Genomic DNA, 24,202 nt, shown 5'->3' on the forward strand with positions numbered 1-24,202 from the left:
CAACCAGAGCCACAATCCCTGGTGTGGTGTAGTGTGCCTCAGCCAGCAGCACAGGTCCACAGCCAGAATCACAGGTCCTGGAGTAATTTAGATGACCTATGTAGCAGCCAGAAGGACCGGTGTGGTGCGGATGGCCTCAGCCATCAGCACAGGCCCTGGTGTGGTGCAGATGGAACCAGCCAGAAGCACAGACCCTGGTGTGGTGTAGATTGCCTCAGCCAGAGCCACAAACCCTGGTGTGGTGTAGTTGGTCTCGGCAAGGAGCACAGGTCCTCTTGTGATGTGGATGGCCTCATCCAGCAGCACAGGCCTGGTGTGATGAATATGGCCTCAGACAGTAGCACAGGCCCTGGTGTGGTGTAGGTGGCCTCAGCCAGAAGCACAGGACCTGGTGTGGTGTAGGTGGCCTCAGGCAGAGCCACTGGCCAAGTGTGTGGTGTAGTTGGCCTCAGCCAGCAGCACAGGCCCTGGTGTGGTGCAGGTTGCCTCAGCTGCAACGCAGGCCCCGGTGTGGTGTCGATGGCCTCACCCAGAGCCACAGGCCCTGGTGTGGTGTATTTGGCCTCAGCCTGCACCACAGGCCCTGGTGTAATTTAGATGACCTATGTTAGCAGCATATGCCCCGTTGTGTTGTGGATGGCCTCACCCGGCAGCACAAGACATTGCTGAAAAGCGCCAAAAGGAATGTCGTTAATGTGCCCTCATTAATGAGCAGCTGCTTTGGGTTTTTCAACACCCTCCTTCTCTGGATCAAAAGCAGTTCAATGACATGAAAAGGTAAAGCTTACAGCACCTGGTATTCCCAGGCAGTCTACCATCCGAGTACTAACCAAGCCCAACCCTGCTTAGCTTCCGAGATCAGACGAGATCGGGCGTGCTCAGGGTGGTATGGCCGTAAGCTGCTGGCCACAGCACAAAGTGTCAATTTATGGAATCAAGTGGTGAGGTGGGCAGTACTTGAAGTTACGCGAACAACCCTCCAATTTAACTACAGTGTTAACGGTAACTGCATGCTTGCCTAATACCCTAACCCAAGGACTCAATTTATATTTAACCAGCAGCACAGGCCCTGGTGTGGTGTACATTGCCTCAGCCAGCAGCCCAGGCCCTGTTGGGAAATAGATGGCCTCAACCAGAGCCACAATACCTTGTGTGGTGTAGTTGGCCTCAGCCAGAGCCACTGGCCAAGTGTGTGGTGTAGTTGTCCTCAGCCAGCGGCACAGGCCGTGGTGTGGTGCAGGTTGCCTCAGCGGCAACTCAGGACGTGGTGTGGTCTAGGTGGCCTCAACCAGAGCCACAATCCCTGGTGTGGTGTAGTGTGCCTCAGCCAGCAGCACAGGTCCACAGCCAGAATCACAGGTCCTGGAGTAATTTAGATGACCTATGTAGCAGCCAGAAGGACCGGTGTGGTGCGGATGGCCTCAGCCATCAGCACAGGCCCTGGTGTGGTGCAGATGGAACCAGCCAGAAGCACAGACCCTGGTGTGGTGTAGATTGCCTCAGCCAGAGCCAGAAACCCTGGTGTGGTGTAGTTGGTCTCGGCAAGGAGCACAGGTCCTCTTGTGATGTGGATGGCCTCATCCAGCAGCACAGGCCCTGGTGTGATGAATATGGCCTCAGACAGTAGCACAGGGCCTGGTGTGGTGTAGGTGGCCTCAGCAGAGCCACTGGCCAAGTGTGTGGTGTAGTTGGCCTCAGCCAGCAGCACAGGCCCTGGTGTGGTGCAGGTTGCCTCAGCTGCAACGCAGGCCCCGGTGTGGTGTCGATGGCCTCACCCAGAGCCACAGGCCCTGGTGTGGTGTATTTGGCCTCAGCCTGCACCACAGGCCCTGGTGTAATTTAGATGACCTATGTTAGCAGCATATGCCCCGTTGTGTTGTGGATGGCCTCACCCGGCAGCACAAGACATTGCTGAAAAGCGCCAAAAGGAATGTCGTTAATGTGCCCTCATTAATGAGCAGCTGCTTTGGGTTTTTCAACACCCTCCTTCTCTGGATCAAAAGCAGTTCAATGACATGAAAAGGTAAAGCTTACAGCACCTGGTATTCCCAGGCAGTCTACCATCCGAGTACTAACCAAGCCCAACCCTGCTTAGCTTCCGAGATCAGACGAGATCGGGCGTGCTCAGGGTGGTATGGCCGTAAGCTGCTGGCCACAGCACAAAGTGTCAATTTATGGAATCAAGTGGTGAGGTGGGCAGTACTTGAAGTTACGCGAACAACCCTCCAATTTAACTACAGTGTTAACGGTAACTGCATGCTTGCCTAATACCCTAACCCAAGGACTCAATTTATATTTAACCAGCAGCACAGGCCCTGGTGTGGTGTACATTGCCTCAGCCAGCAGCCCAGGCCCTGTTGGGAAATAGATGGCCTCAACCAGAGCCACAATACCTTGTGTGGTGTAGTTGGCCTCAGCCAGAGCCACTGGCCAAGTGTGTGGTGTAGTTGTCCTCAGCCAGCGGCACAGGCCGTGGTGTGGTGCAGGTTGCCTCAGCGGCAACTCAGGACGTGGTGTGGTCTAGGTGGCCTCAACCAGAGCCACAATCCCTGGTGTGGTGTAGTGTGCCTCAGCCAGCAGCACAGGTCCACAGCCAGAATCACAGGTCCTGGAGTAATTTAGATGACCTATGTAGCAGCCAGAAGGACCGGTGTGGTGCGGATGGCCTCAGCCATCAGCACAGGCCCTGGTGTGGTGCAGATGGAACCAGCCAGAAGCACAGACCCTGGTGTGGTGTAGATTGCCTCAGCCAGAGCCAAAACCCTGGTGTGGTGTAGTTGGTCTCGGCAAGGAGCACAGGTCCTCTTGTGATGTGGATGGCCTCATCCAGCAGCACAGGCCCTGGTGTGATGAATATGGCCTCAGACAGTAGCACAGGCCCTGGTGTGGTGTAGGTGGCCTCAGGCAGAGCCACTGGCCAAGTGTGTGGTGTAGTTGGCCTCAGCCAGCAGCACAGGCCCTGGTGTGGTGCAGGTTGCCTCAGCTGCAACGCAGGCCCCGGTGTGGTGTCGATGGCCTCACCCAGAGCCACAGGCCCTGGTGTGGTGTATTTGGCCTCAGCCTGCACCACAGGCCCTGGTGTAATTTAGATGACCTATGTTAGCAGCATATGCCCCGTTGTGTTGTGGATGGCCTCACCCGGCAGCACAAGACATTGCTGAAAAGCGCCAAAAGGAATGTCGTTAATGTGCCCTCATTAATGAGCAGCTGCTTTGGGTTTTTCAACACCCTCCTTCTCTGGATCAAAAGCAGTTCAATGACATGAAAAGGTAAAGCTTACAGCACCTGGTATTCCCAGGCAGTCTACCATCCGAGTACTAACCAAGCCCAACCCTGCTTAGCTTCCGAGATCAGACGAGATCGGGCGTGCTCAGGGTGGTATGGCCGTAAGCTGCTGGCCACAGCACAAAGTGTCAATTTATGGAATCAAGTGGTGAGGTGGGCAGTACTTGAAGTTACGCGAACAACCCTCCAATTTAACTACAGTGTTAACGGTAACTGCATGCTTGCCTAATACCCTAACCCAAGGACTCAATTTATATTTAACCAGCAGCACAGGCCCTGGTGTGGTGTACATTGCCTCAGCCAGCAGCCCAGGCCCTGTTGGGAAATAGATGGCCTCAACCAGAGCCACAATACCTTGTGTGGTGTAGTTGGCCTCAGCCAGAGCCACTGGCCAAGTGTGTGGTGTAGTTGTCCTCAGCCAGCGGCACAGGCCGTGGTGTGGTGCAGGTTGCCTCAGCGGCAACTCAGGACGTGGTGTGGTCTAGGTGGCCTCAACCAGAGCCACAATCCCTGGTGTGGTGTAGTGTGCCTCAGCCAGCAGCACAGGTCCACAGCCAGAATCACAGGTCCTGGAGTAATTTAGATGACCTATGTAGCAGCCAGAAGGACCGGTGTGGTGCGGATGGCCTCAGCCATCAGCACAGGCCCTGGTGTGGTGCAGATGGAACCAGCCAGAAGCACAGACCCTGGTGTGGTGTAGATTGCCTCAGCCAGAGCCAAAACCCTGGTGTGGTGTAGTTGGTCTCGGCAAGGAGCACAGGTCCTCTTGTGATGTGGATGGCCTCATCCAGCAGCACAGGCCCTGGTGTGATGAATATGGCCTCAGACAGTAGCACAGGGCCTGGTGTGGTGTAGGTGGCCTCAGGCAGAGCCACTGGCCAAGTGTGTGGTGTAGTTGGCCTCAGCCAGCAGCACAGGCCCTGGTGTGGTGCAGGTTGCCTCAGCTGCAACGCAGGCCCCGGTGTGGTGTCGATGGCCTCACCCAGAGCCACAGGCCCTGGTGTGGTGTATTTGGCCTCAGCCTGCACCACAGGCCCTGGTGTAATTTAGATGACCTATGTTAGCAGCATATGCCCCGTTGTGTTGTGGATGGCCTCACCCGGCAGCACAAGACATTGCTGAAAAGCGCCAAAAGGAATGTCGTTAATGTGCCCTCATTAATGAGCAGCTGCTTTGGGTTTTCAACACCCTCCTTCTCTGGATCAAAAGCAGTTCAATGACATGAAAAGGTAAAGCTTACAGCACCTGGTATTCCCAGGCAGTCTACCATCCGAGTACTAACCAAGCCAACCCTGCTTAGCTTCCGAGATCAGACGAGTCGGCGTGCTCAGGGTGGTATGGCCGTAAGCTGCTGGCCACAGCACAAAGTGTCAATTTATGGAATCAAGTGGTGAGGTGGGCAGTACTTGAAGTTACGCGAACAACCCTCCAATTTAACTACAGTGTTAACGGTAACTGCATGCTTGCCTAATACCCTAACCCAAGGACTCAATTTATATTTAACCAGCAGCACAGGCCCTGGTGTGGTGTACATTGCCTCAGCCAGCAGCCCAGGCCCTGTTGGGAAGTGGGATCCTCTAGATGGCCTCAACCAGAGCCACAATACCTTGTGTGGTGTAGTTGGCCTCAGCCAGAGCCACTGGCCAAGTGTGTGGTGTAGTTGTCCTCAGCCAGCGGCACAGGCCGTGGTGTGGTGCAGGTTGCCTCAGCGGCAACTCAGGACGTGGTGTGGTCTAGGTGGCCTCAACCAGAGCCACAATCCCTGGTGTGGTGTAGTGTGCCTCAGCCAGCAGCACAGGTCCACAGCCAGAATCACAGGTCCTGGAGTAATTTAGATGACCTATGTAGCAGCCAGAAGGACCGGTGTGGTGCGGATGGCCTCAGCCATCAGCACAGGCCCTGGTGTGGTGCAGATGGAACCAGCCAGAAGCACAGACCCTGGTGTGGTGTAGATTGCCTCAGCCAGAGCCAGAAACCCTGGTGTGGTGTAGATTGTCTAAGCTAAAGAGCCACAAACCCTGGTGTGGTGTAGTTGTCTCGGCAAGGAGCACAGGTCCTCTTGTGATGTGGATGGCCTCAGCCAGCAGCACAGGTCCTGGTGTGATGAATATGGCCTCAGACAGTAGCACAGGCCCTGGTGTGGTGTAGGTGGCCTCAGCCAGAAGCACAGGACCTGGTGTGGTGTAGGTGGCCTCAGGCAGAGCCACTGGCCAAGTGTGTGGTGTAGTTGGCCTCAGCCAGCAGCACAGGCCCTGGTGTGGTGCAGGTTGCCTCAGCTGCAACGCAGGCCCCGGTGTGGTGTCGATGGCCTCACCCAGAGCCACAGGCCCTGGTGTGGTGTATTTGGCCTCAGCCTGCACCACAGGCCCTGGTGTAATTTAGATGACCTATGTTAGCAGCATATGCCCCGTTGTGTTGTGGATGGCCTCACCCGGCAGCACAAGACATTGCTGAAAAGCGCCAAAAGGAATGTCGTTAATGTGCCCTCATTAATGAGCAGCTGCTTTGGGTTTTTCAACACCCTCCTTCTCTGGATCAAAAGCAGTTCAATGACATGAAAAGGTAAAGCTTACAGCACCTGGTATTCCCAGGCAGTCTACCATCCGAGTACTAACCAAGCCCAACCCTGCTTAGCTTCCGAGATCAGACGAGATCGGGCGTGCTCAGGGTGGTATGGCCGTAAGCTGCTGGCCACAGCACAAAGTGTCAATTTATGGAATCAAGTGGTGAGGTGGGCAGTACTTGAAGTTACGCGAACAACCCTCCAATTTAACTACAGTGTTAACGGTAACTGCATGCTTGCCTAATACCCTAACCCAAGGACTCATTTATATTTAACCAGCAGCACAGGCCCTGGTGTGGTGTACATTGCCTCAGCCAGCAGCCCAGGCCCTGTTGGGAAATAGATGGCCTCAACCAGAGCCACAATACCTTGTGTGGTGTAGTTGGCCTCAGCCAGAGCCACTGGCCAAGTGTGTGGTGTAGTTGTCCTCAGCCAGCGGCACAGGCCGTGGTGTGGTGCAGGTTGCCTCAGCGGCAACTCAGGACGTGGTGTGGTCTAGGTGGCCTCAACCAGAGCCACAATCCCTGGTGTGGTGTAGTGTGCCTCAGCCAGCAGCACAGGTCCACAGCCAGAATCACAGGTCCTGGAGTAATTTAGATGACCTATGTAGCAGCCAGAAGGACCGGTGTGGTGCGGATGGCCTCAGCCATCAGCACAGGCCCTGGTGTGTGCAGATGGAACCAGCCAGAGCACAGACCTGGTGTGGTGTAGATTGCCTCAGCAGAGCCAAAACCCTGGTGTGGTGTAGTTGTCTCAGGCAAGGAGCACAGGTCCTCTTGTGATGTGGATGGCCTCAGCCAGCAGCACAGGTCCTGGTGTGATGAATATGGCCTCAGACAGTAGCACAGGCCCTGGTGTGGTGTAGGTGGCCTCAGCAGAAGCACAGGACTGGTGTGGTGTAGGTGGCCTAGGCAGAGCCACTGGCCAAGTGTGTGGTGTAGTTGGCCTCAGCCAGCAGCACAGGCCCTGGTGTGGTGCAGGTTGCCTCAGCTGCAACGCAGGCCCGGTGTGGTGTCGATGGCCTCACCAGAGCCACAGGCCCTGGTGTGGTGTATTGGCCTCAGCCTGCACCACAGGCCCTGGTGTAATTTAGATGACCTATGTTAGCAGCATATGCCCCGTTGTGTTGTGGATGGCCTCACCCGGCAGCACAAGACATTGCTGAAAAGCGCCAAAAGGAATGTCGTTAATGTGCCCTCATTAATGAGCAGCTGCTTTGGGTTTTTCAACACCCTCCTTCTCTGGATCAAAAGCAGTTCAATGACATGAAAAGGTAAAGCTTACAGCACCTGGTATTCCCAGGCAGTCTACCATCCGAGTACTAACCAAGCCCAACCCTGCTTAGCTTCCGAGATCAGACGAGATCGGGCGTGCTCAGGGTGGTATGGCCGTAAGCTGCTGGCCACAGCACAAAGTGTCAATTTATGGAATCAAGTGGTGAGGTGGGCAGTACTTGAAGTTACGCGAACAACCCTCCAATTTAACTACAGTGTTAACGGTAACTGCATGCTTGCCTAATACCCTAACCCAAGGACTCAATTTATATTTAACCAGCAGCACAGGCCCTGGTGTGGTGTACATTGCCTCAGCCAGCAGCCCAGGCCCTGTTGGGAAATAGATGGCCTCAACCAGAGCCACAATACCTTGTGTGGTGTAGTTGGCCTCAGCCAGAGCCACTGGCCAAGTGTGTGGTGTAGTTGTCCTCAGCCAGCGGCACAGGCGTGGTGTGGTGCAGGTTGCCTCAGCGGCAACTCAGGACGTGGTGTGGTCTAGGTGGCCTCAACCAGAGCCACAATCCCTGGTGTGGTGTAGTGTGCCTCAGCCAGCAGCACAGGTCCACAGCCAGAATCACAGGTCCTGGAGTAATTTAGATGACCTATGTAGCAGCCAGAAGGACCGGTGTGGTGCGGATGGCCTCAGCCATCAGCACAGGCCCTGGTGTGGTGCAGATGGAACCAGCCAGAAGCACAGACCCTGGTGTGGTGTAGATTGCCTCAGCCAGAGCCAGAAACCCTGGTGTGGTGTAGTTGGTCTCGGCAAGGAGCACAGGTCCTCTTGTGATGTGGATGGCCTCATCCAGCAGCACAGGCCTGGTGTGATGAATATGGCCTCAGACAGTAGCACAGGGCCTGGTGTGGTGTAGGTGGCCTCAGGCAGAGCCACTGGCCAAGTGTGTGGTGTAGTTGGCCTCAGCCAGCAGCACAGGCCCTGGTGTGGTGCAGGTTGCCTCAGCTGCAACGCAGGCCCCGGTGTGGTGTCGATGGCCTCACCCAGAGCCACAGGCCCTGGTGTGGTGTATTTGGCCTCAGCCTGCACCACAGGCCCTGGTGTAATTTAGATGACCTATGTTAGCAGCATATGCCCCGTTGTGTTGTGGATGGCCTCACCCGGCAGCACAAGACATTGCTGAAAAGCGCCAAAAGGAATGTCGTTAATGTGCCCTCATTAATGAGCAGCTGCTTTGGGTTTTTCAACACCCTCCTTCTCTGGATCAAAGCAGTTCAATGACATGAAAAGGTAAAGCTTACAGCACCTGGTATTCCCAGGCAGTCTACATCCGAGTACTAACCAAGCCAACCCTGCTTAGCTTCCGAGATCAGACGAGATCGGGCGTGCTCAGGGTGGTATGGCCGTAAGCTGCTGGCCACAGCACAAAGTGTCAATTTATGGAATCGTGGTGAGGTGGCAGTACTTGAAGTTACGCGAACAACCCTCCAATTTAACTACAGTGTTAACGGTAACTGCATGCTTGCCTAATACCCTAACCCAAGGACTCAATTTATATTTAACCAGCAGCACAGGCCTGGTGTGGTGTACATTGCCTCAGCCAGCAGCCCAGGCCCTGTTGGGAAATAGATGGCTCAACCAGAGCCACAATACCTTGTGTGGTGTAGTTGGCCTCAGCCAGAGCCACTGGCCAAGTGTGTGGTGTAGTTGTCCTCAGCCAGCGGCACAGGCGTGGTGTGGTGCAGGTTGCCTCAGCGGCAACTCAGGACGTGGTGTGGTCTAGGTGGCCTCAACCAGAGCCACAATCCCTGGTGTGGTGTAGTGTGCCTCAGCCAGCAGCACAGGTCCACAGCCAGAATCACAGGTCCTGGAGTAATTTAGATGACCTATGTAGCAGCCAGAAGGACCGGTGTGGTGCGGATGGCCTCAGCCATCAGCACAGGCCCTGGTGTGGTGCGGATGGATCAGCAAGCCCTGCAGCCAGAAGCCAGACCCTGGTGTGGTGTAGATTGCCTCAGCCAGAGCACAAACCCTGGTGTGGTGTAGTTGGTCTCGGCAAGGAGCACAGGTCCTCTTGTGATGTGGATGGCCTCAGCCAGCAGCACAGGTCCTCTTGTGATGTGGATGGCCTCAGACAGTAGCACAGGGCCTGGTGTGGTGTAGGTGGCCTCAGGCAGAGCCACTGGCCAAGTGTGTGGTGTAGTTGGCCTCAGCCAGCAGCACAGGCCCTGGTGTGGTGCAGGTTGCCTCAGCTGCAACGCAGGCCCGGTGTGGTGTCGATGGTCTCACCCAGAGCCACAGGCCCTGGTGTGGTGTATTTGGCCTCAGCCTGCACCACAGGCCCTGTTGTAATTTAGATGACCTATGTTAGCACCATATGCCCCGTTGTGTTGTGGATGGCCTCACCCGGCAGCACAAGACATTGCTGAAAAGCGCCAAAAGGAATGTCGTTAATGTGCCCTCATTAATGAGCAGCTGCTTTGGGTTTTTCAACACCCTCCTTCTCTGGATCAAAAGCAGTTCAATGACATGAAAAGGTAAAGCTTACAGCACCTGGTATTCCCAGGCAGTCTACCATCCGAGTACTAACCAAGCCACCCTGCTTAGCTTCTGAGATCTGACGAGCTCAGGGTGGTATGGCCGTAAGCTGCTGGCCACAGCACAAAGTGTCAATTTATGGAATCAAGTGGTGAGGTGGGCAGTACTTGAAGTTACGCGAACAACCCTCCAATTTAACTACAGTGTTAACGGTAACTGCATGCTTGCCTATACCCTAACCCAAGGACTCAATTTATATTTAACCAGCAGCACAGGCCCTGGTGTGGTGTACATTGCCTCAGCCAGCAGCCCAGGCCCTGTTGGGAAATAGATGGCCTCACCAGAGCCACAATACTTGTGTGGTGTAGTTGGCCTCACCAGAGCCACTGGCCAAGTGTGTGGTGTAGTTGTCCTCAGCCAGCGGCACAGGCGGTGGTGTGGTGCAGGTTGCCTCAGCGCAACTCAGGACGTGGTGTGGTCTAGGTGGCCTCAACCAGAGCACAATCCCTGGTGTGGTGTAGTGTGCCTCAGCCAGCAGCACAGGTCCACAGCCAGAATCACAGGATCCTCTGGGATAATTTAGATGACCTATGTAGCAGCCAGAAGGACCGGTGTGGTGCGGATGGCCTCAGCCTCAGCACAGGCCTGGTGTGGTGCAGTGGAAGCAGCCAGAAGCACAGACCCTGGGTGGTGTAGATTGCCTCAGCCAGAGCCACAAACCCTGGTGTGGTGTAGTTGGTCTCGGCAAGGAGCACAGGTCCTCTTGTGATGTGGATGGCCTCATCCAGCAGCACAGGCCCTGGTGTTATGAATATGGCCTCAGACAGTAGCACAGGGCCTGGTGTGATGAATGTGGCCTCAGACAGTAGGACAGGGCCTGGTGTGGTGTAGGTGGCCTCAGGCAGAGCCACTGGCCAAGTGTGTGGTGTAGTTGGCTCAGCCAGCAGCACAGGCCCTGGTGTGGTGCAGGTTGCCTCAGCTGCAACGCAGGCCCGGTGTGGTGTCGATGGCCTCACCCAGAGCCACAGGCCCTGGTGTGGTGTATTAGGCCTCAGCCTGCACCACAGGCCCTGGTGTAATTTAGATGACCTATGTTAGCAGCATATGCCCCGTTGTGTTGTGGATGGCCTCACCCGGCAGCACAAGACATTGCTGAAATGCGCCAAAAGGAATGTCGTTATTGTGCCCTCATTAATGAGCAGCTGCTTTGGGTTTTTCAACACCCTCCTTCTCTGGATCAAAGCAGTTCAATGACATGAAAAGGTAAAGCTTACAGCACCTGGTATTCCAGGCAGTCTACCATCCGAGTACTAACCAAGCCCAACCTGCTTAGCTTCCGAGATCAGACGAGATCGGGCGTGCTCAGGGTGGTATGGCCGTAAGCTGCTGGCCACAGCAAAGTGTCAATTTATGGAATCAAGTGGTGAGGTGGGCAGTACTTGAAGTTACGCGAACACCTCCAATTTAACTACAGTGTTAACGGTAACTGCATGCTTGCCTAATACCCTAACCCAAGACTCAATTTATATTTAACCAGCAGCACAGGCCTGGTGTGGTGTACATTGCCTCAGCCAGCAGCCCAGGCCCTGTTGGGAAATAGATGGCCCAACCAGAGCCACAATACCTTGTGTGGTGTAGTTGGCCTCAGCCAGAGCCACTGTCCAAGTGTGTGGTGTAGTTGTCCTCAGCCAGCGGCACAAGCGGTGGTGTGGTGCAGGTTGCCTCAGCGGCAACTCAGGACGTGGTGTGGTCTAGGTGGCCTCAACCAGAGCCACATCCTGGTGTGGTGTAGTGTGCCTCAGCCAGCAGCACAGGTCCACAGCCAGAATCACAGTGGGATCGTCTGGAGTAATTAGATGACCTATGTAGCAGCCAGAAGGACCGGTGTGGTGCGGATGGCTCAGCCATCGCAAGGCCATCAGCACAGGCCCTGGTGTGGTGCAGATGGAACCAGCCAGAAGCACGACCCTGGTGTGGTGTAGATTGCCTCAGCCAGAGCCACAAACCCTGGTGTGGTGTATTGGTCTCGGCAAGGAGCACAGGTCTCTTGTGATGTGGATGGCCTCACCAGCAGCCAGGGCTGGTGTGGTGTAGGTGGCTCAGGCAGAGCCACTGGCCAGTGTTGGTGTAGTTGGCCTCAGCCGCAGCACAGGCCCTGGGTGGTGCAGGTTGCCTCAGCTGCAACGCAGCCCGGTGTGGTGTCGATGGTCTCACCCAGAGCCACAGGCCCTGGTGTGGTGTATTTGGCCTCACCTGCACCACAGGCCCTGTTGTATTTAGATGACTATGTTAGCACCATATGCCCGTGTGTTGTGGATGGCCTCACCCGGCAGCACAAGACATGCTGAAAGCGCCAAAAGGAATGTCGTTAATGTGCCCTCATTAATGAGCAGCTGCTTTGGTTTTTCAACACCCTCCTTCTCTGGATCAAAAGCAGTTCAATGACATGAAAAGGTAAAGCTTACAGCACCTGGTATTCCCAGGCAGTCTACCATCCGAGTACTAACCAAGCCCAACCCTGCTTAGCTTCTGAGATCTGACGAGCTCAGGGTGGTATGGCCGTAAGCTGCTGGCCACAGCACAAAGTGTCAATTTATGGAATCAAGTGGTGAGGTGGGCAGTACTTGAAGTTACGCGAACAACCCTCCAATTTAACTACAGTGTTAACGGTAACTGCATGCTTGCCTAATACCCTAACCCAAGGACTCAATTTATATTTAACCAGCAGCACAGGCCCTGGTGTGGTGTACATTGCCTCAGCCAGCAGCCCAGGCCCTGTTGGGAAATAGATGGCCCAACCAGAGCCACAATACTTGTGTGGTGTAGTTGGCCTCAGCCAAGCACTGGCCAAGTGTGTGGTGTAGTTGTCCTCAGCCAGCGGCACAGGCCGTGGTGTGGTGCAGGTTGCCTCAGCCGCAACTCAGGACGTGGTGTGGTCTAGGTGGCCTCAACCAGAGCCACAATCCCTGGTGTGGTGGTGGGATCCTCTAGAGTGCCACAACCAGCAGCACAGGTCCACAGCCAGAATCACAGGTCCTGGAGTAATTTAGATGACCTATGTAGCAGCCAGAAGGACCGGTGTGGTGCGGATGGCCTCAGCCAGAGCCACAAACCCTGGTGTGGTGTAGTTGTTCTCGGCAAGGAGCACTGGTCCTCTTGTGATGTGGATGGCCTCAGCCAGCAGCACAGGCCCTGGTGTGATGAATATGGCCTCAGACAGTAGCGCACGCCCTGGTGTGGTGTAGGTGGCCTCAGCCAGAAGCACAGGACCTGGTTGGTGTAGGTGGCTAGGAGAGCACTGGCCAAGTGTGTGGTGTAGTTGCCTCTGCCAGCAGCCAGCCCTGGTGGTGCAGTTCGCTCAGCTGCAACGCAGGCCCCGGTGTGGGTGTCGATGGGCCTCACCCTGAGCCACAGCCTGGTGTGGTGTATTTGGCTCAGCCTGACCACAGGCCTGGTTAATTTAGATGACCTATGTTAGCAGCATATGCCCCATTGTGTTGTGGATGGCTCACCCGGCAGCACAAGACATTGCTGAAAGCGCCAAAGGAATGTCGTTAATGTGCCCTCATTATGAGCAGCTGTTGGGTTTTTCAACACCCTCCTTCTCTGGATCAAAAGCAGTTCAATGACATGAAAGGTAAGCTTACAGCACTGGTATCCCAGGCAGTCTACCATCCAAGTACTAACCAAGCCCAACCCTGCTTAGCTTCCGAATCAGACGAGATCGGGCGTGCTCAGGGTGGTATGGCCGTAAGCTGCTGGCACAGCACAAAGTGTCAATTTATGGAATCAAGTGGTGAGGTGGGCAGTACTTGAAAGTTACGCGAACAACCCTCCAATTTAACTACAGTGTTAACGGTAACTGCATGCTTGCCTAATACCCTAACCTGGGACTCATTTATATTTAACCAGCAGCACAGGCCCTGGTGTGGTGTACATTGCCTCAGCCAGCAGCCCAGGCCCTGTTGGGAAATAGATGGCCTCAACCAGAGCCACAATACCTTGTGTGGTGTAGTTGGCCTCAGCCAGAGCCACTGTCAAGGTGTGGTGTAGTTGTCCTCAGCCACGGACAGGCGGTGGTGTGGTGCAGGTTGCCTCAGCGCAACTCAGGACGTGGTGTGGTCTAGGTGGCCTCAACCAGAGCCACAATCCCTGGTGTGGTGTAGTGTGCCTCAGCCAGCAGCACAGGTCCACAGCCAGAATCACAGGTCCTGGAGTAATTTAGATGACCTATGTAGCAGCCAGAAGGACGGTGTGGTGCGGATGGCCTCAGCCATCAGCAAGGCCCTGGTGTGGTGCAGATGGAAGCAGCCAGAAGCACAGACCCTGGTGTGGTGTAGATTGCCTAGCCAGGCCACAAACCCTGGTGTGGTGTAGTTGGTCTCGGCAAGGAGCACAGGTCTCTTGTGATGTGGATGGCTCATCCAGCAGCACAGGCCTGGTGTATGAATATGGCCTCAGACAGTAGCACAGGTGGTGTGGGCCTTGGTGTGGTGTAGGTGGCCTCAGGCAGAGCCACTGGCCAAGTGTGTGGTGTAGTTGGCCTCAGCCAGCAGCACAGGCCCTGGTGTGGTGCAGGTTGCCTCAGCTGCAACGCAGGCCCGGTGTGGTGTCGATGGCCTCACCCAGAGCCACAGGCCCTGGTGTGGTGTATTTGGCCTCAGCCTGCACCACAGGCCCTGGTGTAATTTAGATGACCTATGTTAGCAGCATATGCCCCGTTGTGTTGTGGATGGCCTCACCCGGCAGCACAAGACATTGCTGAAAAGCGCCAAAAGGAATGTCGTTAATGTGCCCTCATTAATGAGCAGCTGCTTTGGGTTTTTCAACACCCTCCTTCTCTGGATCAAAAGCAGTTCAATGACATGAAAAGGTAAAGCTTACAGCACCTGGTATTCCCAGGCAGTCTACCATCCGAGTACTAACCAAGCCCAACCCTGCTTAGCTTCCGAGATCAGACGAGATCGGGCGTGCTCAGGGTGGTATGGCCGTAAGCTGCTGGCCACAGCACAAAGTGTCAATTTATGGAATCAAGTGGTGAGGTGGGCAGTACTTGAAGTTACGCGAACAACCCTCCAATTTAACTACAGTGTTAACGGTAACTGCATGCTTGCCTAATACCCTAACCCAAGGACTCAATTTATATTTAACCAGCAGCACAGGCCCTGGTGTGGTGTACATTGCCTCAGCCAGCAGCCCAGGCCCTGTTGGGAAATAGATGGCCTCAACCAGAGCCACAATACCTTGTGTGGTGTAGTTGGCCTCAGCCAGAGCCACTGGCCAAGTGTGTGGTGTAGTTGTCCTCAGCCAGCGGCACAGGCCGTGGTGTGGTGCAGGTTGCCTCAGCGGCAACTCAGGACGTGGTGTGGTCTAGGTGGCCTCAACCAGAGCCACAATCCCTGGTGTGGTGTAGTGTGCCTCAGCCAGCAGCACAGGTCCACAGCCAGAATCACAGGTCCTGGAGTAATTTAGATGACCTATGTAGCAGCCAGAAGGACCGGTGTGGTGCGGATGGCCTCAGCCATCAGCACAGGCCCTGGTGTGGTGCGGATGGCCTCAGCCATCAGCACAGGCCCTGGTGTGGTGCAGATTGCCCAGCCAGAGCACAGAAACCCTGGTGTGGTGTAGATTGCCTCAGCAGAGCACACCCTGGTGTGGTGTAGTTGGTCTCGGCAAGGAGCACAGGCCCTTGTGATGTGGATGGCCTCAGCAGCAGCACAGGCCTGGTGTGGTGTAGGTGGCCTCAGGCAGAGCCACTGGCCAAGTGTGTGGTGTAGTTGGCCTCAGCCAGCAGCACAGGCCTGGTGTGGTGCAGGTTGCCTCAGCTGCAACGCAGGTGTGGTGTCGATGGCCTCACCCAGAGCCACAGGCCCTGGTGTGGTGTATTTGGCCTCAGCCTGCACCACAGGCCCTGGTGTAATTTAGATGACCTATGTTAGCAGCATATGCCCCGTTGTGTTGTGGATGGCCTCACCCGGCAGCACAAGACATTGCTGAAAAGCGCCAAAAGGAATGTCGTTAATGTGCCTCATTAATGAGCAGCTGCTTTGGGTTTTTCAACACCCTCCTTCTCTGGATCAAAAGCAGTTCAATGACATGAAAAGGTAAAGCTTACAGCACCTGGTATTCCCAGGCAGTCTACCATCCGAGTACTAACCAAGCCCAACCCTGCTTAGCTTCGAGATCAGACGAGCGTGCTCAGGGTGGTATGGCCGTAAGCTGCTGGCCACAGCACAAAGTGTCAATTTATGGAATCAAGTGGTGAGGTGGGCAGTACTTGAAGTTACGCGAACAACCTCCAATTTAACTACAGTGTTAACGGTAACTGCATGCTTGCCTAATACCCTAACCCAAGGACTCAATTTATATTTAACAGCAGCACAGGCCCTGGTGTGGTGTACATTGCCTCAGCCAGCAGCCCAGGCCCTGTTGGGAAATAGATGGCCTCAACCAGAGCCACAATACCTTGTGTGGTGTAGTTGGCCTCAGCCAGAGCCACTGGCCAAGTGTGTGGTGTAGTTGTCCTCAGCCAGCGGCACAGGCCGTGGTGGATCCTCTGGGATGCCTCAGCGCAACTCAGGACGTGGTGTGGTCTAGGTGGCCTCAACCAGAGCCACAATCCCTGGTGTGGTGTAGTGTGCCTCAGCCAGCAGCACAGGTCCACAGCCAGAATCACAGGTCCTGGAGTAATTTAGATGACCTATGTAGCAGCCAGAAGTGGGACCGGTGTGGTGCGGGATGGCCTCAGCCAGAGCACAAACCCTGGTGTGGTGTAGTTGTCTCGGCAAGGAGCACTGGTCCTCTTGTGTGGATGGCCTCAGCCAGCAGCACAGGCCCTGGTGTGATGATATGGCCTCAGACAGTAGCACGCCCTGTGGTGTAGGTGGCCTCAGCCAGAAGCACAGGACCTGGTGTGGTGTAGGTGGCCTGAGGCAGAGCCACTGGCCAAGTGTGTGGTGTAGTTGGCCTCTGCCAGCAGCACAGGCCCTGGTGTGGTGCAGTTGCCTCAGCTGCAACGCAGGCCCCGGTGTGGTGTCGATGGCCTCACCCAGAGCCACAGGCCCTGGTGTGGTGTATTTGGCCTCAGCCTGACCACAGGCCTGGTGTAATTTAGATGACCTATGTTAGCAGCATATGCCCTTGTGTTGTGGATGGCCTCACCCGGCAGCACAAGACATTGCTGAAAGCGCCAAAAGGAATGTCGTTAATGTGCCCTCATTAATGAGCAGCTGCTTTGGGTTTTTCAACACCCTCCTTCTCTGGATCAAAAGCAGTTCAATGACATGAAAAGGTAAAGCTTACAGCACCTGGTATTCCCAGGCAGTCTACCATCCGAGTACTAACCAAGCCCAACCCTGCTTAGTTCCGAGAGACGAGATCGGGCGTGCTCAGGGTGGTATGGCCGTAAGCTGCTGGCCACAGCACAAAGTGTCAATTTATGGAATCAAGTGGTGAGGTGGGCAGTACTTGAAGTTACGCGAACAACCCTCCAATTTAACTACAGTGTTAACGGTAACTGCATGCTTGCCTAATACCCTAACCCAAGGACTCAATTTATTTAACCAGCAGCACAGGCCCTGGTGTGGTGTACATTGCCTCAGCCAGCAGCCCAGGCCCTGTTGGGAAATAGATGGCCTCAACCAGAGCCACAATACCTTGTGTGGTGTAGTTGGCCTCAGCCAGAGCCACTGCCAAGTGTGTGGTGTAGTTGTCCTCAGCCAGCGGCACAGGGTGTGTGGTGCAGGTTGCCTCAGCGGCAACTCAGGACGTGGTGTGGTCTAGGTGGCCTCAACCAGAGCCACAATCCCTGGTGTGGTGTAGTGTGCCTCAGCCAGCAGCACAGGTCCACAGCCAGAATCACAGGTCCTGGAGTAATTTAGATGACCTATGTAGCAGCCAGAAGGACCGGTGTGGTGCGGATGGCCTCAGCCATCAGCACAGGCCCTGGTGTGGTGGATGGCCCAGAAGCACAGCCCTGGTGTGGTGAGATGCCTCAGAAGCACAACCCTGGTGTGGTGTAGTTGGCCTCAGCCAGAGCCACAAACCCTGGTGTGGTGTATTGGCCTCAGCAGAGCACAGGCCTCTTGTGATGTATGGCCTCAGCCAGAGCACAGGCCTGGTGTGGTGTAGGTGGCCTCAGGCAGAGCCACTGGCCAAGTGTGTGGTGTAGTTGGCCTCAGCCAGCAGCACAGGCCCTGGTGTGGTGCAGGTTGCCTCAGCTGCAGAGGCAGCCCCGGTGTGGTGTCGATGGCCTCACCAGAGCCACAGGCCCTGGTGTGGTGTATTTGGCCTCAGCCTGCACCACAGGCCCTGGTGTAATTTAGATGCTATGTTAGCAGCATATGCCCCGTTGTGTTGTGGATGGCCTCACCGCAGCACAAGACATTGCTGAAAAGCGCCAAAAGGAATGTCGTTATGTGCCCTCATTAATGAGCAGCTGCTTTGGGTTTTTCAACACCCTCCTTCTCTGGATCAAAAGCAGTTCAATGACATGAAAAGGTAAAGCTTACAGCACCTGGTATTCCCAGGCAGTCTACCATCCGAGTACTAACCAAGCCCAACCCTGCTTAGCTTCCGAGATCTGACGAGCTCAGGGTGGTATGGCCGTAAGCTGCTGGCCACCAGCACAAGTGTCAATTTATGGAATCAAGTGTTGAGGTGGGCAGTACTTGAAGTTACGCGAACAACCCTCCAATTTAACTACAGTGTTAACGGTAACTGCATGCTTGCCTAATACCCTATGTAGCACCCAGGACTCAATTTATATTTAACCAGCAGCACAGGCCCTGGTGTGGTGTACATTGCCTCAGCCAGCAGCCCAGGCCCTGTTGGGAAATAGATGGCCTCCAACCAGAGCCACAATACCTTGTGTGGTGTAGTTGGCCTCAGCCAGAGCCACTGGCCAAGTGTGTGGTGTAGTTGTCCTCAGCCAGCGGCACAGGCCGTGGTGTGGTGCAGGTGGCCTCAGCGCAACTCAGGACGTGGTGTGGTCTAGGTGGCCTCAACCAGAGCCACAATCCCTGGTGTGGTGTAGTGTGCCTCAGCCAGCAGCACAGGTCCACAGCCAGAATCACAGGTCCTGGAGTAATTTTCAGATGACCTATGTAGGCAGCCAGAAGGACCGGTGTGTGCGGATGGCACAGCCAGAGCCACAAACCCTGGTGTGGTGTAGTTGTTCTCGGCAAGGAGCACTGGTCCTCTTGTGATGTGGATGGGCCTCAGCCAGCAGCACAGGGCCCTGGTGTGATGAATATGGCCTCAGGACAGTAGCCACGCCTGTGTGGTGTAGTTGGCCTCAGCCAGCAGCACAGGCCCTGGTGTGGTGCAGGTTGCCTCAGCTGCAACGCAGGCCCCGGTGTGTGTCGATGGCCTCACCCAGAGCCACAGGCCCTGGTGTGGTGTATTTGGCCTCAGCCTGCACCACAGGCCCTGGTGTAATTTAGATGACCTATGTTAGCAGCATATGCCCCGTTGTGTTGTGGATGGCCTCACCCGGCAGCACAAGACATTGCTGAAAAGCGCCAAAAGGAATGTCGTTAATGTGCCCTCATTAATGAGCAGCTGCTTTGGGTTTTTCAAACACCTCTTCTCTGGATCAAAAGCAGTTCAATGACATGAAAAGGTAAAGCTTACAGCACCTGGTATTCCCAGGCAGTCTACCATCCGAGTACTAACCAAGCCCAACCTGCTTAGCTTCCGAGATCAGACGAGATCGGGCGTGCTCAGGGTGGTATGGCCGTAAACTGCTGGCCACAGCACAAAGTGTCAATTTATGGAATCAAGTGGTGAGGTGGGCAGTACTTGAAGTTACGCGAACAACCCTCCAATTAACTACAGTGTTAACGGTAACTGCATGCTTGCCTAATACCCTAACCCAAGGACTCAATTTATATTTAACCAGCAGCACAGGCCCTGGTGTGGTGTACATTGCCTCAGCCAGCAGCCCAGGCCCTGTTGGGAAATAGATGGCCTCAACCAGAGCCACAATACCTTGTGTGTGTAGTTGGCCTCAGCCAGAGCCACTGGCCAAGTGTGTGGTGTAGTGTCCTCAGCCAGCGGCACAGGCGGTGGTGTGGTGCAGGTTGCCTCAGCGGCAACTCAGGACGTGGTGTGGGTGGGATCCTCTAGGTGGCCTCAACAGAGCCACAATCCCTGTGTGGTGTAGTGTGCCTCAGCCAGCAGCACAGGTCCACAGCCAGAAATCACAGGTCCTGGAGTAAATTTAGATGACCTATGTAGCAGCCAGAAGACCGGTGTGGTGCGGATGGCCTCAGCCATCACACAGGCCCTGGTGTGGTGCAGATGGAACAGCCAGAAGCACAGACCCTGGTGTGGTGTAGATTGCCTCAGCCAGAGCCAGAAACCCTGGTGTGGTGTAGTTGTCTAGTGAGCCACAAACCCTGGTAGTTGGTCGCAAGGAGCACAGGTCCTCTTGTGATGTGGATGGCCTCAGCCAGCAGCACAGGCCTGGTGTGATGAATATGGCCTCAGACAGTAGCACAGGCCTGGTGTGGTGTAGGTGGCTCAGCAGGCACAGGACCTGGCCACAGCAGAGCCAGTGTGTGGTGTAGTTGGCCTCAGCCAGCAGCACAGGCCCTGGTGTGGTGCAGGTTGCCTCAGCTGCAACGCAGGCCCCGGTGTGGTGTCGATGGGTGGGATCCTCACCAGCCACAGGCCCTGGTGTGGTGTATTTGGCCTCAGCCTGCACCACAGGCCCTGGTGTAATTTAGATGACCTATGTTAGCAGCAATATGCCCCGTTGTGTTGTGGATGGCCTCACCGGCAGCACAAGACATTGCTGAAAAGCGCCAAAAGGAATGTCGTTAATGTGCCCTCATTAAGTGTGAGCAGCTGCTTTGGGTTTTCAACCCTCCTTCTCTGGATCAAAAGCAGTTCAATGACATGAAAAGGTAAAGCTTACAGCACCTGGTATTCCCAGGCAGTCTAGTGGGACCATCCGAGTACTAACCAAGCCCAACCCTGCTTAGCTTCCGAGATCAGACGAGATCGGGCGTGCTCAGGGTGGTATGGCCGTAAGCTGCTGGCACAGCACAAAGTGTCAATTTATGGAATCAAGTGGTGAGGTGGGCAGTACTTGAAGTTACGCGAACAACCCTCCAATTTAACTGTGTTAACGTAACTGCATGCTTGCCTAATACCCTAACCCAAGACTCAATTTATATTTAACCAGCAGCACAGGCCCTGGTGTGGTGTACATTGCCTCAGCCAGCAGCCCAGGCTGTTGGGAAATAGATGGCCTCAACCAGAGCCACAATACCTTGTGTGGTGTAGTTGGCCTCAGCCAGAGCCACTGGCCAAGTGTGTGGTGTAGTTGTCCTCAGCCAGCGCACAGGCCGTGGTTGGTGCAGGTTGCCTCAGCGCAACTCAGGACGTGGTGTGGTCTAGGTGGCCTCAACCAGAGCCACAATCCTGGTGTGGTGTAGTGTGCCTCAGCCAGCAGCACAGGTCACAGCCAGAATCACAGGTCCTGGAGTAATTTAGATGACCTATGTAGCAGCCAGAAGGACCGGTGTGGTGCGGATGGCCTCAGCCATCAGCACAGGCCCTGGTGTGGTGCAGATGGAAGCAGCCAGAAGCACAGACCCTGGTGTGTGGGTGTAGATTGCCTCAGCCAGAGGCAGAAACCCTGGTGTGGTGTAGTTGGTCTCGGCAAGGAGCACAGGTCCTCTTGTGATGTGGATGGCCTCATCCAGCAGCACAGGCCCTGGTGTGATGAATATGGCCTCAGACAGTAGCACAGGCCTGGTGTGGTGTAGGTGGCCTCAGGCAGAGCCACTGGCCAAGTGTGTGGTGTAGTTGGCCTCAGCCAGCAGCACAGGCCCTGGTGTGGTGCAGGTTGCCTCAGCTGCAACGCAGGCCCCGGTGTGGTGTCGATGGCCTCACCCAGAGCCACAGGCCCTGGTGTGGTGTATTTGGCCTCAGCCTGCACCACAGGCCCTGGTGTAATTTAGATGACCTATGTTAGCAGCATATGCCCCGTTGTGTTGTGGATGGCCTCACCCAGCACAAGACATTGCTGAAAAGCGCCAAAAGGAATGTCGTTAATGTGCCCTCATTAATGAGCAGCTGCTTTGGGTTTTTCAACACCCTCCTTCTCTGGATCAAAAGCAGTTCAATGACATGAAAAGGTAAAGCTTACAGCACCTGGTATTCCCAGGCAGTCTACCATCCGAGTACTAACCAAGCCCAACCCTGCTTAGCTTCCGAGATCAGACGAGATCGGGCGTGCTCAGGGTGGTATGGCCGTAAGCTGCTGGCCACAGCACAAAGTGTCAATTTATGGAATCAAGTGGTGAGGTGGGCAGTACTTGAAGTTACGCGAACAACCCTCCAATTTAACTACAGTGTTAACGGTAACTGCATGCTTGCCTAATACCCTAACCCAAGGACTCAATTTATATTTAACCAGCAGCACAGGCCCTGGTGTGGTGTACATTGCCTCAGCCAGCAGCCCAGGCCCTGTTGGGAAATAGATGGCCTCAACCAGAGCCACAATACCTTGTGTGGTGTAGTTGGCCTCAGCCAGAGCCACTGGCCAAGTGTGTGGTGTAGTTGTCCTCAGCCAGCGGCACAGGCGTGGTGTGGTGCAGGTTGCCTCAGCGGCAACTCAGGACGTGGTGTGGTCTAGGTGGCCTCAACCAGAGCCACAATCCCTGGTGTGGTGTAGTGTGCCTCAGCCAGCAGCACAGGTCCACAGCCAGAATCACAGGTCCTGGAGTAATTTAGATGACCTATGTAGCAGCCAGAAGGACCGGTGTGGTGCGGATGGCCTCAGCCATCAGCACAGGCCCTGGTGTGGTGCAGATGGAAGCAGCCAGAAGCACAGACCCTGGTGTGGTGTAGTTGGTCTCGGCAAGGAGCACAGGTCCTCTTGTGATGTGGATGGCCTCATCCAGCAGCACAGGCCCTGGTGTGATGAATATGGCCTCAGACAGTAGCACAGGGCCTGGTGTGGTGTAGGTGGCCTCAGGCAGAGCCACTGGCCAAGTGTGTGGTGTAGTTGGCCTCAGCCAGCAGCACAGGCCCTGGTGTGGTGCAGGTTGCCTCAGCTGCAACGCAGGCCCCGGTGTGGTGTCGATGGCCTCACCCAGAGCCACAGGCCCTGGTGTGGTGTATGTGCCTCAGCCTGCACCACAGGCCCTGGTGTAATTTAGATGACCTATGTTAGCAGCATATGCCCCGTTGTGTTGTGGATGGCCTCACCCGGCAGCACAAGACATTGCTGAAAAGCGCCAAAAGGAATGTCGTTAATGTGCCCTCATTAATGAGCAGCTGCTTTGGGTTTTTCAACACCCTCCTTCTCTGGATCAAAAGCAGTTCAATGACATGAAAAGGTAAAGCTTACAGCACCTGGTATTCCCAGGCAGTCTACCATCCGAGTACTAACCAAGCCCAACCCTGCTTAGCTTCCGAGATCAGACGAGATCGGTGTGCTCAGGGTGGTATGGCCGTAAGCTGCTGGCCACAGCACAAAGTGTCAATTTATGGAATCAAGTGGTGAGGTGGGCAGTACTTGAAGTTACGCGAACAACCCTCCAATTTAACTACAGTGTTAACGGTAACTGCATGCTTGCCTAATACCCTAACCCAAGGACTCAATTTATATTTAACCAGCAGCACAGGCCCTGGTGTGGTGTACATTGCCTCAGCCAGCAGCCCAGGCCCTGTTGGGAAATAGATGGCCTCAACCAGAGCCACAATACCTTGTGTGGTGTAGTTGGCCTCAGCCAGAGCCACTGGCCAAGTGTGTGGTGTAGTTGTCCTCAGCCAGCGGCACAGGCCGTGGTGTGGTGCAGGTTGCCTCAGCGGCAACTCAGGACGTGGTGTGGTCTAGGTGGCCTCAACCAGAGCCACAATCCCTGGTGTGGTGTAGTGTGCCTCAGCCAGCAGCACAGGTCCACAGCCAGAATCACAGGTCCTGGAGTAATTTAGATGACCTATGTAGCAGCCAGAAGGACCGGTGTGGTGCGGATGGCCTCAGCCATCAGCACAGGCCCTGGTGTGGTGCAGATGGAAGCAGCCAGAAGCACAGACCCTGGTGTGGTGTAGATTGCCTCAGCCAGAGCCAGAAACCCTGGTGTGGTGTAGTTGGTCTCGGCAAGGAGCACAGGTCCTCTTGTGATGTGGATGGCCTCAGCCAGCAGCACAGGTCCTGGTGTGATGAATATGGCCTCAGACAGTAGCACAGGCCTGGTGTGGTGTAGGTGGCCTCAGCCAGAAGCACAGACCTGTGTGGTGTAGGTGGCCAGGCAGAGCCTGGCCAAGTGTGTGGTGTAGTTGGCCTCAGCCAGCAGCACAGGCCCTGGTGTGGTGCAGGTTGCCTCAGCTGCAACGCAGGCCCCGGTGTGGTGTCGATGGCCTCACCCAGAGCCACAGGCCTGGTGTGGTGTATTTGGCCTCAGCCTGCACCACAGGCCCTGGTGTAATTTAGATGACCTATGTTAGCAGCATATGCCCCGTTGTGTTGTGGATGGCCTCACCCGGCAGCACAAGACATTGCTGAAAAGCGCCAAAAGGAATGTCGTTAATGTGCCCTCATTAATGAGCAGCTGCTTTGGGTTTTTCAAC

At 55.2% G+C, this 24,202-nt stretch overlaps 8 non-coding genes and 10 pseudogenes across 8 annotated transcripts; all 18 read right to left on the minus strand.

Annotated features, from left to right (window-relative positions):
• Nucleotides 1-781: 781 nt before the first annotated feature.
• Nucleotides 782-900, minus strand: LOC112845180 (5S ribosomal RNA). The gene has a single exon (XR_003217981.1). It is a non-coding gene; the product is annotated as a 5S ribosomal RNA (ribosomal RNA).
• Nucleotides 901-2,027: 1,127 nt separating this feature from the next.
• LOC112845181 (5S ribosomal RNA) lies at nt 2,028-2,146 on the minus strand. Its single transcript, XR_003217982.1, has one exon. It is a non-coding gene; the product is annotated as a 5S ribosomal RNA (ribosomal RNA).
• Nucleotides 2,147-3,273: 1,127 nt separating this feature from the next.
• On the minus strand, nt 3,274-3,392 carry LOC112845182 (5S ribosomal RNA). The gene has a single exon (XR_003217983.1). It is a non-coding gene; the product is annotated as a 5S ribosomal RNA (ribosomal RNA).
• Nucleotides 3,393-4,518: 1,126 nt separating this feature from the next.
• LOC112845160 (uncharacterized) lies at nt 4,519-4,634 on the minus strand (annotated as a pseudogene).
• Nucleotides 4,635-5,851: 1,217 nt separating this feature from the next.
• LOC112845183 (5S ribosomal RNA) lies at nt 5,852-5,970 on the minus strand. Its single transcript, XR_003217984.1, has one exon. It is a non-coding gene; the product is annotated as a 5S ribosomal RNA (ribosomal RNA).
• Nucleotides 5,971-7,125: 1,155 nt separating this feature from the next.
• Nucleotides 7,126-7,244, minus strand: LOC112845185 (5S ribosomal RNA). Its single transcript, XR_003217986.1, has one exon. It is a non-coding gene; the product is annotated as a 5S ribosomal RNA (ribosomal RNA).
• A 1,125-nt stretch (nt 7,245-8,369) lies between these two features.
• On the minus strand, nt 8,370-8,486 carry LOC112845209 (uncharacterized; annotated as a pseudogene).
• Nucleotides 8,487-10,880: 2,394 nt separating this feature from the next.
• On the minus strand, nt 10,881-10,997 carry LOC112845211 (uncharacterized; annotated as a pseudogene).
• Nucleotides 10,998-12,071: 1,074 nt separating this feature from the next.
• On the minus strand, nt 12,072-12,180 carry LOC112845159 (uncharacterized; annotated as a pseudogene).
• A 1,073-nt stretch (nt 12,181-13,253) lies between these two features.
• Nucleotides 13,254-13,369, minus strand: LOC112845212 (uncharacterized; annotated as a pseudogene).
• Nucleotides 13,370-14,490: 1,121 nt separating this feature from the next.
• Nucleotides 14,491-14,609, minus strand: LOC112845186 (5S ribosomal RNA). Its single transcript, XR_003217987.1, has one exon. It is a non-coding gene; the product is annotated as a 5S ribosomal RNA (ribosomal RNA).
• A 1,112-nt stretch (nt 14,610-15,721) lies between these two features.
• Nucleotides 15,722-15,833, minus strand: LOC112845163 (uncharacterized; annotated as a pseudogene).
• Nucleotides 15,834-16,908: 1,075 nt separating this feature from the next.
• On the minus strand, nt 16,909-17,023 carry LOC112845161 (uncharacterized; annotated as a pseudogene).
• Nucleotides 17,024-18,116: 1,093 nt separating this feature from the next.
• Nucleotides 18,117-18,225, minus strand: LOC112845158 (uncharacterized; annotated as a pseudogene).
• Nucleotides 18,226-19,239: 1,014 nt separating this feature from the next.
• LOC112845204 (uncharacterized) lies at nt 19,240-19,357 on the minus strand (annotated as a pseudogene).
• A 1,170-nt stretch (nt 19,358-20,527) lies between these two features.
• LOC112845205 (uncharacterized) lies at nt 20,528-20,652 on the minus strand (annotated as a pseudogene).
• A 1,114-nt stretch (nt 20,653-21,766) lies between these two features.
• Nucleotides 21,767-21,885, minus strand: LOC112845187 (5S ribosomal RNA). Its single transcript, XR_003217988.1, has one exon. It is a non-coding gene; the product is annotated as a 5S ribosomal RNA (ribosomal RNA).
• A 1,087-nt stretch (nt 21,886-22,972) lies between these two features.
• LOC112845191 (5S ribosomal RNA) lies at nt 22,973-23,090 on the minus strand. Its single transcript, XR_003217992.1, has one exon. It is a non-coding gene; the product is annotated as a 5S ribosomal RNA (ribosomal RNA).
• Nucleotides 23,091-24,202: the final 1,112 nt, after the last annotated feature.

This window comes from Oreochromis niloticus, unplaced genomic scaffold (assembly GCF_001858045.2).
Source record: "Oreochromis niloticus isolate F11D_XX unplaced genomic scaffold, O_niloticus_UMD_NMBU tig00003659_pilon, whole genome shotgun sequence".
In the NCBI taxonomy this organism is placed as follows: Eukaryota; Metazoa; Chordata; class Actinopteri; order Cichliformes; family Cichlidae; genus Oreochromis; species Oreochromis niloticus.